The sequence below is a fragment of the Polyodon spathula genome, chromosome 11 (assembly GCF_017654505.1).
Source record: "Polyodon spathula isolate WHYD16114869_AA chromosome 11, ASM1765450v1, whole genome shotgun sequence".
Classification (NCBI taxonomy): domain Eukaryota; kingdom Metazoa; phylum Chordata; class Actinopteri; order Acipenseriformes; family Polyodontidae; genus Polyodon; species Polyodon spathula.
Genome location: NC_054544.1, coordinates 13,912,885 through 13,920,339, shown reverse-complemented (window position 1 = coordinate 13,920,339; position 7,455 = coordinate 13,912,885).

Sequence of the window (7,455 nt, the reverse complement as noted above, 5' to 3'; positions counted from 1 at the left end):
ATACAAAATAAAGATTGATTGATTGATTGATTGATTGATCTTAGTTCAGTTGTGAGAGGTTCCTACTGCTTTTTGAAATGGTCAATGAAATCTTGAAAATACAATACAAATTTATTTTTATACAGCACATTTCACACCATGGCATCCCAGAGCGCTATACAAAGTTAAAAACAAAACAAAATAACTCACATGTACAATACACTTCAGCTACAACCAATTGTATAAAAGCACATTAAAAAAAAGTATGTTTTCAATTAAGACATAAAATAGTCTAATGTTTCAACCTGCCTAATGTAAACCTGAATAGAGTTCCACAAACGAGGAGCACAGCAGCAAAAATCTCTGGCTCTAGTTGATTTAAGATGATTTTTTGGACTAACTAAAAGTTCTGCATTTTCTAATATCAAGGAGCGAATAGGAATATACAGAGTTAGTGGTTCTTGGAGATCGGATTGGCCCTAATCCACCTCGAGAGGTGCTAGAACATTTATTATAGTGGGGGTGCTGAAACCCATTGAAGAAAACTGTAACCCCAGTATATGATGGAAGCCATGCAAAGTCAGGGTTGCTACCGCACCCCCAGCACCCCTAGTTCCAGAGCCCCTCCTCACTGGTTACCAATGTACAGACAATACTGTAAGCACTGGAATAATATATTGGGAAAGACAAGTATGACAAAACAGTCCCTTACATAAACATTTGAGCATTGCCATTCAATGCTATTATAATACTAGTGTATTACGCACACTAGAAGAACCATTAGAAAACCCATTTTACACAGTAGTCCTGATGGTTAAACCTGGTACTGATATAGTATCATAGTACTGCAATGGATTACCAGTGTGCATCAGATCATTATGGTGCTGATGATATTTACTGAGTCATGCTGTAAATTTGTAGCGACCCTTGTGCTTTCATTGACCTTTAGTACAGAACCACTGCCAAGGTATTATGGAATATCATCCTTGATCTTCCCAATCCCTGGGTGTCAGTTCAATTGATTACCAGGGCAGTGTTTGCTGGCACTGTGTCTTATTCTAACCGGCTTGTGCTGGGAAGGAGAGCATAAAACTAAAGACACTGAACAAGCAAAATGTTGCTAAAGAACAGCAAAAAACATTTAAATAAACACCCGTCTTGAAGCACTTGTCATCCCAACTTAGATTGTTATTTTGTGAAAGTGCTATTTATTCCAATGCTGGATCTACACACAGAAATGAAAAACCAAATAACACATATAAGGGCTACCTTTACAAGAGAGACAATATCTACACCTCATGCCATTCTGCTCCGAGGTAGCTCCCCCAGGAATCTGAGACTGCTATAACAGCGTATGTTTTGTGACATTCTCTTTTGATGGAGGATATCATTTCGCACAAGACTTCACATTACAGCTAGACTGGGAGGATTCAGGTCACTTTGGTTTAAGCTGGAGTTCAAAATGATCTCTAAGGACATTCTAGCAGAAGAAGAGCATTATAGTAATGCTGGGTTATATGGTAGAAGTAGTATGTGAAAACAGACATGCTGTACAAAATACATAGCAGTGAGAACAATATTGAAACTCTCATGCTGCCACTTGCATAAGATTTAGGGGGAATGCTATTAGGAATGGAAGCAAATACAAGCTGTTATGCTCAGACTAAAAGAGGTATAAAGGCACTGTTAGTATTATTTTAAATTTCATTTTAATCACATTATGTATGGATACTCTGTTTACAGTATGTGTGTGCAACTGATTTTAGAATGCATGACATGTTGTTTCAGTATAGCAAATAAACCTTTTGTCTGTCTACACAGATTGGCAAAAGTTTTGTCTCCTGCGGATTGACTCTCGTTCAAGGGCACTCCTGGAATAGTTCCCATTGGGCTCCTACTGAGTGATACATTGAAATGTGACAACTGCAAACTGAGACAGTTAGGAAAGCAGTGTGAGGAAGTCCTAGCGCTTATTCAGAAATCTGGCTGCCAACAAAATCATTTTACATCACTTGAAACAATCCCACAATGAACTCCTAATTATAACGCATAATGGGGGAAAAAAGCTTGTTTATGTATGCATGCTATCTGCTTGTCCGTCAACTGCTGTATCTCATTATAAACTAGTATCACATTTTGAAATACCATGTTGATTTCAGCCCACTGAAATCATACTATATTGATTTTAGAATGGCAAAGTATACTGCTTCACAGAGCTCCAAATAAGGTGTTGGGTCTGGGAGTAACTTACCCTCTAATTTTAACACTGAGAGAGAAAAATGTATTTTCAGGGGGTAAAATGCAACAATACCTTGAAGTCACGAGTAATCTCGATAAATACTGTACAATCTTTAATGGTAACGGGGTAGGCAGGGCAGCTTGATAGTTATATTTTACATGCTTCTGAATTGCTAGGTTTACACAATTTGTATCGATTGATTTAATATGCTGTACACTGTGAACATACTGTATAAACTTAACGGAGTAACACTATTAATGTTAACCACAGTATCACGTTTGTTCAGGTCTGAAATATTTAGGTCAGACCTGAAATAGTCAGTGACGGTAGCATCTTCTCCCAAATGATTACGGGTCACAAACCTGACCTGGGGGAACAATGCCCTAGCACGAGGTATGACTGCTAATATGTCTGAGCCAGTGGTTTCACTTTTTTCTTGTACTGTAAGAAAAATGAGCTTTGAGCATGCAACTCTTACCTCAAGATGACCATAATAAACCTGGCCGTCATATTTAGAACGGTCTATAGGAGAAGCGGTGTCTGGGTGCCTGTGGAGCTCTACAATTACATAAGATTTGGTTCAAGGGCTTTCAGTATAAGTGGAGGGGTGCATTCAGTATTGCATCTACAGCACAGACATGATGGGGGTGGCTGGTTTTGCTCCTAGTGGTAGAAAAATTCTTAAAGATATTATACAGTTGCATGATTTATTACCAAGGGGTTTCAAGCAAATTGTAGCCAATGTAAATTGATAGCAAAGCTTGCAGATTAGCAGACAACTCAGATATAACAAATGTTTTTACCTTTATTGTGTTTACAACAATAGTGACCAAATACACCAACACCTGTTCCTTAAAACGTTGTATATTCTGTTGTGGATGTATCTTCCTGGGAGAGTGTTATAGATTCACTTATCATATATTAGATTATTTACTTTATCACTAAACTTAGTAAACACATCTTGTTGTCTCTTTACACTGCATAATGCTATATCTGTGGGGATGATCCTAGAAGATTAACTAGATCCTATAAAGCAATCAGTAATGGACTAATTCAGTTTTATTAAATTCTGACACTGATCATGTCACAAAATCGTATGTGCAACAGTGTATACATGCATTCATATAAAAGAACATTTTTAAACAGTTGACAAACAAACCCCAGTATCGAAAAAACTGAAGGCCATGTTATGAGGATATTGCTAAAGTATTATTGCAATGTGCCTTAACATCATTCATAACCAAGAATGTGTTGTGCCCGCTTTCTTTATTTTAAGAACTGATGCTCTTTCAATTCATTGATTCAGTGATGTGTTGCCTCAGTGTCTCTGTCAACCAGGACAAACATTATTAAAACCATCCAATTACACCACAGTATTTATTATATCAAGGGTTGTTAAACAAGTAAGATGTATTCTCTACCGACAGGAACAGTCCTTTCACAACACATACTGTAACTGCAGTAAAAAAAAAAAAAAAAAAAAAAAAAAAAAAAAGACGATGGGCTTGAATATACCTCTGTTGTATGTTACCTACAGCATATCCCACTGTGTTATGGTTATTAAAAAATAGGAAAATCAGATAATGCTATCAATTGGGTCTCATGCAATATTAATTTTTGTATATGTATGTATCCATTGCAAGAACTAGTTTGAAATTATATTTTGCTATTAAAATGAAAAAATTAAAATAATTTAAAGCTCTCCATGCCTCTCAAGTTGCATTTTTGTCTTCAATAATGTCTTTTTTTGCAGTTTTAAAGTGCAGTTGTTGTGTTTCCTTTCTTTGTGTTCGAGAGAACCAGCTTACTTCATGATTTTAACTCTACAGTATTCTGAGACATCAATCAGCTTGTCTATCAAGATATTTTGGTTCAAAATGCATAATATTCTACTATGCCATATAACCCGGAGCACCAGTTAAACTAGCAAATGAGAAATTTCAAATGCTATCCATTTTGAAAATGCTATTACAAATAACCAGCACTGTACCTTTAAGATATACAAATGTTTTCACTGGAATTTTCTATCCCATTTAATAAATTCAATTATTCTCCACTCTTTATTATAGTCACATGGTTATACTTGTACCTAAACATAAAAAAGAAAAGAATACTGTGTGATGTTTTTCCAGATTTAAAAGATTACGATTACAAAACAAACATACAAAAATAAAACAAAACAAACAAAAACAATAAAATAAAATAAAAAAACCCTACAGCATCAAAAGGCATTTGGAATGACCTAAAACAGCAGTGGCATCTTAAACTGACAGAGCAATGATGATTATTGCAAGAAAAATGCCCTGCATATGTAAAAAATGTTGAACTAATGTATATCATATTTTCTGCTCTTACTTTCAGAGGACAAAAACTATTGCCAATATTAAACCATGCCAAAAAAATATATAATAGTTAAGTTCAGCTTTGCCCTGACTGAGGATGCAGAGACGTGCATGTGGAAATCAATTGTCCAAGATCTTACACGATGTGAAGGCTTTTCACTTGGAATGCCACCCTATGTGGCAGATGATGTATGTGTTTCTTCAGTCCTGTGATTACTAGCACAGAGCTGTAGTGCAATGCTCTTCACCTCATCAGTTCCACAAGCTGCACTCCAAGGTGGGTGAAGAATTTTCAGCAAAATGGTTTCTGACATGCAGTACAACCAAGGCGTACCACTGCGAATATTATACACTAGATTTCGTTTCAACCACGGAATGCAACCAGACCTGTATGAATTGGGGTGGGTGAAGGAAATTAGAATTTTAATAGACCGCCCAGCTTCAGTAATTAAAAAGAATGATTATATTTTTTCAAGATGTGCAGAAAGGGTATTGCTGTTGATCCCTTTTATGTTTAGATATTCCAGTGACTAGAATTTAATCTTCAAACACTTTGAAAAGGGAACATAAATTTGTATTAAAAAAAATACAGCCACGTTAATGCCCTGATTTTTTATATATCCACAACTACCCTGAAACCTCCTGCATGGTTTCTATTGTGTGTGATGATCGGGTGTTCAAAATCAAGCACTTGTACTAGCATATTTACATAGTTTGAAATCCTTTTCAGCCTTTATGAGCACATATTTTACAAAAGCCATTTTATAAAGAATGGTTACGTTTTCACAATCAACTCGCTTAATATGGGATTTAGCAGGTTTTAATTTTTTTTGTGCAAACACATATTTTTATTCAAATTTTTACTCACTAATTCATTATTTTGGCAATGACTGTTTAAGGACTTATACAAAAAAAAAAAAGACTAAAAACACTTCTGCATAAAAACAATGAGTAAATAATGTAATGAGTTTTCTCTAGATTGAACCACGCATTACTGAAAACGTGCATCTTTCAATATAAAGGTAATTTTAATATGCTTAGATCGATCTAAAGTTATATATATATATATATATATATATATATATATATATATATATATATATATATATATATATATATATATATTGGAACATTTTGCTGCCACAGTCCTCTAAGGAAGTGGTTTGCTTTTACTCTTTCCTTCCCTGAGGAAGGCAGAACTGAGATTACAGATAGCATCCTTTTCTTGCGATGAGAGCTCTGGCTTCCAGTAGTTTGTGAAACAGCTGAAAATAAACTAGGAGTACTTAAGAAAGCAATATAAAGTAATATATAGCCTTCTCGGAACCTTCAGCTGCAAATCCCAATTTGGACAGATAATGAGCAGTACATTTTCTTTGTAAGGAATCATTAATCAGAGAAATGATCCTCGCCAGTGTTTAGATGTTTTACTTAATTCAGTACCTCAGGCCTGCTGCCCCAGTCGTGCCAAAAATATTATTTCTCACCCAGCAGGTGATAAATAACAACCTTAGCCATGATTAATACAGCATACTTCTCAGCCTGGCTAATGTAAAAAAAAAGCAAAAACCAAAATACAAAACAAGTGGGTGATAATTGTTGTGAGAGCCATGGGAGCTGTGCTCTGCTTGTAAGAAGAAAAAAAAAAAATCTGCAGGAAATGAAGCACACACTGGCAACCCAGCTGATCCTAAGAGGCTTCATTAGGCACATCCCACTAGCACACTCCATTTGTACGTTTTATTACCCTTTTGCTGCAGCGAGTTTTAAATATCTTTAGATAAACTGCCCTTTTTAAAAAATCTGCCACACAATTTGCAATACAATTAATATACCAAAAACTAAAAATAATCCTTTGCATTAACTCTGATTAGTCATGTTAAGCAATTAAAATAATGATTTACTGTATTTGGTCTGTAATAATGGAATTTGTCTGTGTCTGAAATACTTTTCTAGTGTACTGTTTAGCCAGTGCATCAACTACTACTGTGAGACAACCTGCAGTAGCACTACCTCCTTGTACTGAAGGGCCTTCAAAAACATGGGCAGGATTGTTTGGCTTGTTATTCCAGTGAGTTTACTCCTAGAAGCAATGCAATTATCATAGTCTTCCTGAGACACAGTGATGTTGCAGATGTGTGAGGTGGCCGGAACATTGATTTTCCAGCAACTTTATTTAGGTCAACTTTGTACTTTGTGTAACTCTTTAGGCTTGTGACGAATATAATATAGCTGTGTTAAGCAGATAAAATATATATTATTAAAAAAAGAAACAAAGAATTATATTTTAAGGTCACTCACTGCAGCACAATTGAAATATCTGTGTGATTGATGAATTGTACAAGGGCATTTGTTAGGAGATTCTCTTCTAAATACTGTGGATGTAGATCAACTGTTTCAGGGCACTGACACATGTTATTTGTATAGGGCTGGGGATGTGTAATTTAATGAGAGTAGATACCTTGCAATGCCACATTAAAATAAATTAGTAACATTGTGAAGATGTTTCTAAAGTAATGTACGACAATTCAGCAAGGTGCATTATCACAAATGTTCATGACAGGACAGTAATATTTTGTTTGTCAAACCACAGCAACATGGTAAGCAATTTGTCAGATTACATTTTATCGGCCTAACATGACCATGTAATGCACTCTAATGGAATTAGCATTTGCTTCCCTGATGCATCAATTCTCACCATTCTTTCATGTCTGCCACTGCTTGCTGTACTGCCGTAATTATTTGCTGTAATGTATTAAAAATATATATAAAAAAACATGTTAACAAGTTTAGGAAGCAGTGTGGTTTAGTGGTTAAAGTCCAGAGCTTATAACCACAAGGTCACCAGTTCAAATCCCACCTCTGCCACTGACTGACTCACTGTGTGACCCTGAG